This window comes from Carassius gibelio, chromosome A3 (assembly GCF_023724105.1).
Source record: "Carassius gibelio isolate Cgi1373 ecotype wild population from Czech Republic chromosome A3, carGib1.2-hapl.c, whole genome shotgun sequence".
NCBI classification, from domain to species: domain Eukaryota; kingdom Metazoa; phylum Chordata; class Actinopteri; order Cypriniformes; family Cyprinidae; genus Carassius; species Carassius gibelio.
Genome location: NC_068373.1, coordinates 24,939,374 through 24,945,373, shown reverse-complemented (window position 1 = coordinate 24,945,373; position 6,000 = coordinate 24,939,374). Strand labels below are relative to the sequence as shown.

At 34.8% G+C, this 6,000-nt stretch overlaps 1 long non-coding RNA gene across 1 annotated transcript; it reads left to right on the top strand.

Moving 5' to 3' along the window:
- The first annotated feature begins 223 nt into the window (after positions 1-223).
- LOC127953271 (uncharacterized) lies at positions 224-4,352 on the top strand. The gene is made up of 3 exons (XR_008153131.1): positions 224-1,693; positions 2,404-2,829; positions 4,250-4,352. It is a non-coding gene; the product is annotated as an uncharacterized LOC127953271 (long non-coding RNA).
- Positions 4,353-6,000: the final 1,648 nt, after the last annotated feature.

Here is a 6,000-nt window from a genome sequence, read left to right as displayed (position 1 = left end):
TGTGGGAGGTCCCTGATAAGAACTGACTGTTGTTTTTTTCTACTTATTAGAAATGGGATCTTTATAGCCCTTTAAAGTGTAATAATGTCCCATATCTCAAAAATGCTGCAGTAAAAGGGTTTGATATGAGGTGTGCATATAGTATGGGATGTCCTTTATAAGAACTGACCATTGTTTTTTTTCTACTTATTAGAAATGATGCCTTTATAGCCCTCCAAATCACCATTTGGACCCATATCTCAAAAATGCTGCAGTAAAATGGTTTGATATGAGGTGTGCATATACTATGGCATATCCTTTATAAGAACTGACCATTGTTTTTTTCTACTTATTAGAAATGGGATCTTTATAGCCCTTTAAAGTGTAATAATGTCCCATATCTCGAAAATGCTGCAGTAAAATGGTTTGATATGAGGTGTGCATATAGTATGGGACATCCCTGATAAGAACTGACCATTGTTTTTTTCTACTTATTAGAAATGGGATCTTTACAGCCATTTAAAGTGTAATAATGTCCCGTATCTTGAAAATGCTGCAGTAAAATGGTTTGATATGAGGTGTGCATATAGTATGGGACGTCCCTGATAAGAACTGACTATTGTTTTTTTCTACTTATTAGAAATGGTGTCTTTATAGCCCTCTAAATCATTGTATTGTCCCATATCTGAAAAATGCTGCAGTAAAATGGTTTGAAATGAGGTGTGCATATAGTATGGGACATCCCAGATAAGAACTGACTGTTGTTTTTTTCTACTTATTAGAAATGATGTCTTTATAGCCCTCCAAATCACCATTTGGACCCATATCTCGAAAATGCTGCAGTAAAATGGTTTGATATGAGGTGTGCATATAGTATGGCATGTCCTTTATAAGAACTGCCCATTGTTTTTTTCTACTTATTAGAAATTATGTCTTTATAGCCCTCCAAATCACCATTTGGACCCATATCTCAAAAATGCTGCAGTAAAATGGTTTGATATGAGGTGTGCATATAGTATGGCATATCCTTTATAAGAACTGACCATTGTTTTTTTCTACTTATTAGAAATTGGGTCTTTATAGCCCTTTAAAGTGTAATAATGTCCCATATCTCAAAAATGCTGCAGTAAAAGGGTTTGATATGAGGTGTGCATATAGTATGGGACATCCCTGATAAGAACTGACTGTTGTTTTTTTCTACTTATTAGAAATGGGATCTTTATAGCCCTTTAAAGTGTAATAATGTCCCATATCTCGAAAATGCTGCAGTAAAATGGTTTGATATGAGGTGTGCATATAGTATGGGACATCCCTGATAAGAACTGACCATTTTTTTTTTCTACTTATTAGAAATGGGATCTTTACAGCCATTTAAAGTGTAATAATGTCCCGTATCTTGAAAATGCTGCAGTAAAATGGTTTGATATGAGGTGTGCATATAGTATGGGACGTCCCTGATAAGAACTGACTATTGTTTTTTTCTACTTATTAGAAATGGTGTCTTTATAGCCCTCTAAATCATTGTATTGTCCCATATCTGAAAAATGCTGCAGTAAAATGGTTTGAAATGAGGTGTGCATATAGTATGGGACATCCCAGATAAGAACTGACTGTTGTTTTTTTCTACTTATTAGAAATGATGTCTTTATAGCCCTCCAAATCACCATTTGGACCCATATCTCGAAAATGCTGCAGTAAAATGGTTTGATATGAGGTGTGCATATAGTATGGCATGTCCTTTATAAGAACTGCCCATTGTTTTTTTCTACTTATTAGAAATTATGTCTTTATAGCCCTCCAAATCACCATTTGGACCCATATCTCAAAAATGCTGCAGTAAAATGGTTTGATATGAGGTGTGCATATAGTATGGCATATCCTTTATAAGAACTGACCATTGTTTTTTTCTACTTATTAGAAATGGGGTCTTTATAGCCCTTTAAAGTGTAATAATGTCCCATATCTCAAAAATGCTGCAGTAAAAGGGTTTGATATGAGGTGTGCATATAGTATGGGATGTCCTTTATAAGAACTGACCATTGTTTTTTTCTACTTATTAGAAATTATGTCTTTATAGCCCTCCAAATCACCATTTGGACCCATATCTCAAAAATGCTGCAGTAAAAGGGTTTGATATGAGGTGTGCATATAGTATGGGATGTCCTTTATAAGAACTGACCATTGTTTTTTTCTACTTATTAGAAATGGGATCTTTATGACCCTTTAAATTGTAATAATGTCCCATATCTTGAAAATGCTGCAGTAAAATGGTTTGATATGAGGTGTGCATATAGTATGGGACATCCCTGATAAGAACTGACTGTTGCTTTTTTCTACTTATTAGAAATGGGATTCTTACAGCCATTTAAAATGTAATAATGTCCCATATCTCGAAAATGCTGCAGTAAAATGGTTTGATATGAGGTGTGCATATAGTATGGCATGTCCTTTATAAGAACTGACCATTGTTTTTTTCTACTTATTAGAAATTATGTCTTTACAGCCCTCCAAATCACCATTTGGACCCATATCTCAAAAATGCTGCAGTAAAATGGTTTGATATGATGTGTGCATATAATATGGGACGTCCCTGATAAGAACTGACTATTCTATTTTTCTACTTATTAGAAATGGGATCTTTATAGCCCTTTAAAGTGTAATAATGTCCCATATCTCAAAAATGCTGCAGTAAAAGGGTTTGATATGAGGTGTGCATATAGTATGGGATGTCCTTTATAAGAACTGACCATTGTTTTTTTCTACTTATTAGAAATGATGTCTTTATAGCCCTCCAAATCACCATTTGGACCCATATCTCAAAAATGCTGCAGTAAAAGGGTTTGATATGAGGTGTGCATATAGTATGGGATATCCTTTATAAGAACTGACCATTGTTTTTTTCTACTTATTAGAAATGGGATCTTTACAGCCCTTTAAAGTGTATTAATGTCCCATATCTTGAAAATGCTGCAGTAAAATGGTTTGATATGAGGTGTGCATATAGTATGGGATGTCCCTGATAAGAACTGACTTTTGTTTTTTTCTACTTATTAGAAATGGGATCTTTATAGCCCTTTAAAGTGTGATAATGTCCCATATCTTGAAAATGCTGCAGTAAAATGGTTTGATATGAGGTGTGCATATAGTGTGGGAGGTCCCTGATAAGAACTGACTTTTGTTTTTTTCTACTTATTAGAAATGGGATCTTTACAGCCATTTAAAATGTAATAATGTCTCGAATCTTAAAAATGGTGCAGTAAAATGGTTTGATATGAGGTGTGCAAATAGTATGGGACGTCCCTTTTAGGAACAGACCATTGTTTTCTTCTACTTATTAGAAATGGGATCTTTACAGCCATTTAAAGTGTAATAATGTCCCATATCTCAAAAATGCTGCAGTAAAATGGTTTGATATGAGGTGTGCATATAGTATGGGAGGTCCCTGATAAGAACTGACTATTGTTTTTTTCTACTTATTAGAAATGGGATCTTTATAGCCCTTTAAAGTGTAATAATGTCCCATATCTTGAAAATGCTGCAGTAAAATGGTTTGATATGAGGTGTGCAAATAGTATGGGACGTCCCTTATAGGAACAGACCATTGTTTTCTTCTACTTATTAGAAATGGGATCTTTACAGCCATTTAAAGTGTAATAATGTCCCATATCTCGAAAATGCTGCAGTAAAATGTTTTGATATGAGGTGTGCATATAGTATGGCATGTCCTTTATAAGAAATGACCATTGTTTTTTTCTACTTATTAGAAATGGGATCTTTACAGCCCTTTAAAATGTAATAATGTCTTGAATCTTAAAAATGCTGCAGTAAAATGGTTTGATATGAGGTGTGCAAATAGTATGGGACGTCCCTTATAGGAACAGACCATTGTTTTTTTCTACTTATTAGAAATGGGATCTTTACAGCCCTTTAAAGTGTAATAATGTCCCATATCTCGAAAATGCTGCAGTAAAATGGTTTGATATGAGGTATGCATATAGTATGGCATGTCCTTTATAAGAAATGACCATTGTTTTTTTCTACTTATTAGAAATTATGTCTTTATAGCCCTCCAAATCACCATTTGGACCCATATCTCAAAAATGCTGCAGTAAAATGGTTTGATATCAGGTGTGCATATAGTATGGGATGTCCCTGATAAGAACTGATATTTGTTTTTTTCTACTTATTAGAAATGGGATCTTTATAGCCCTTTAAATTCTAATAATGTCCCATATCTCGTAAATGCTGCAGTAAAAGGGTTTGATATGAGGTGTGCATATAGTATGGGATGTCCTTTATAAGAACTGACCATTGTTTTTTTCTACTTATTAGAAATTATGTCTTTATAGCCCTCCAAATCACCATTTGGACCCATATCTCAAAAATGCTGCAGTAAAATGGTTTGATATGAGGTGTGCAAATAGTATGGGACGTCCCTTATAGGAACAGACCATTGTTTTTTTCTACTTATTAGAAATGGGATCTTTACAGCCCTTTAAAGTGTAATAATGTCCCATATCTCGAAAATGCTGCAGTAAAATGGTTTGATATGAGGTATGCATATAGTATGGCATGTCCTTTATAAGAAATGACCATTGTTTTTTTCTACTTATTAGAAATTATGTCTTTATAGCCCTCCAAATCACCATTTGGACCCATATCTCAAAAATGCTGCAGTAAAATGGTTTGATATGACGTTTGCATATAATATGGGACGTCCCTGATAAGAACTGACTATTGTTTTTTTCTACTTATTAGAAATGGGATCTTTAAAGCCCTTTAAAATGTAATAATGTCCCATATCTTGAAAATGCTGCAGTAAAATGGTTTGATATGAGGTGTGCATATAGTATGGGATGTCCCTGATAAGAACTGACCATTGTTTTTTTCTACTTATTATAAATGGTGTCTTTATAGCCATCGAAATCACCATTTGGACCCATATGTCAAAAATGCTGCAGTAAAAGGTTTTGATATGAGGTGTGCATATAGTATGGGAAATCCCTTATAGGAACAGACTATTGTTTTTTTCTACTTATTAGAAATGGTGTCTTTATAGCCCTTTAAATCATTGTATTGTCCCATATATTAAAAATGCTGCAGTAAAATGGTTTCATATGAAGTGTGCATATAGTATGGGATGTCCCTGATAAGAACTGACCTTTGTTTTTTTCTACTTGTTAGAAATGTTGACTTTATAGCCCTCTAAATCGCGATATGGACGCATATCTCAAAAATGCTGCAGTAAAATGGTTTGATATGAGGTTTGCATATAGTTTGGGATGTCCCTTATATGAACTGACCTTTGTTTTTTGTTCTACTTATTAGAAATAGGTTTGTGATGAGTGGGGCGGGGCCGCGAGCCATGAGAACGGAATGAGGCTAGTGGAGTGACTGGAAATGAGCGACGCCTGCTCCACTCACCGGCCTCGCGTCCCGCGGTGGAGATGGAAGGATACAAAAGAGGGTGCGACGACAGTGAACAACGAGAGAGGGCCAGGCCAGGCCATGATTTTAGTTTGTGTTTGGTTTTTGTTTGTAAGCGACAGTCGTCCGTGAAGGGCTGTCGCAGTGTTTTGTGTTTATTTTGTTATTAAAAGCCTTATTTGATTGATGGCCGGTTTCCGCCTCCTCCTTCCTGTGGATAAAAAGTTTTGTACTCCGCTATAGGGGTCTTTATAGCCCTCTTAATCGCCATATGGACCCATATCTCAAAAATGCTTTAGCAAAATGATTTTTTGTGTATATAGTATGGGACGTCCCTGATAAGAACTGACCATTGTTTTTTTCTATTTTTTAGAAATATGATCTTTATAACCCTTTAAAGTGTAATAATGTCCCATATCTCAAAAATGCTGTTGTACAATGGTTTGATATGAAGTTTGCATATAGTATGCGAAGTCCCTTATAAGAACTGACCATTGTTTTTTTCTACTTGTTAGAAATGGGATCTTAAAAGACTTGTAAAGTGTAATATTATCCTATATCTCTAAAAGTCTCCAGTAAAATGGTTTTATGTGA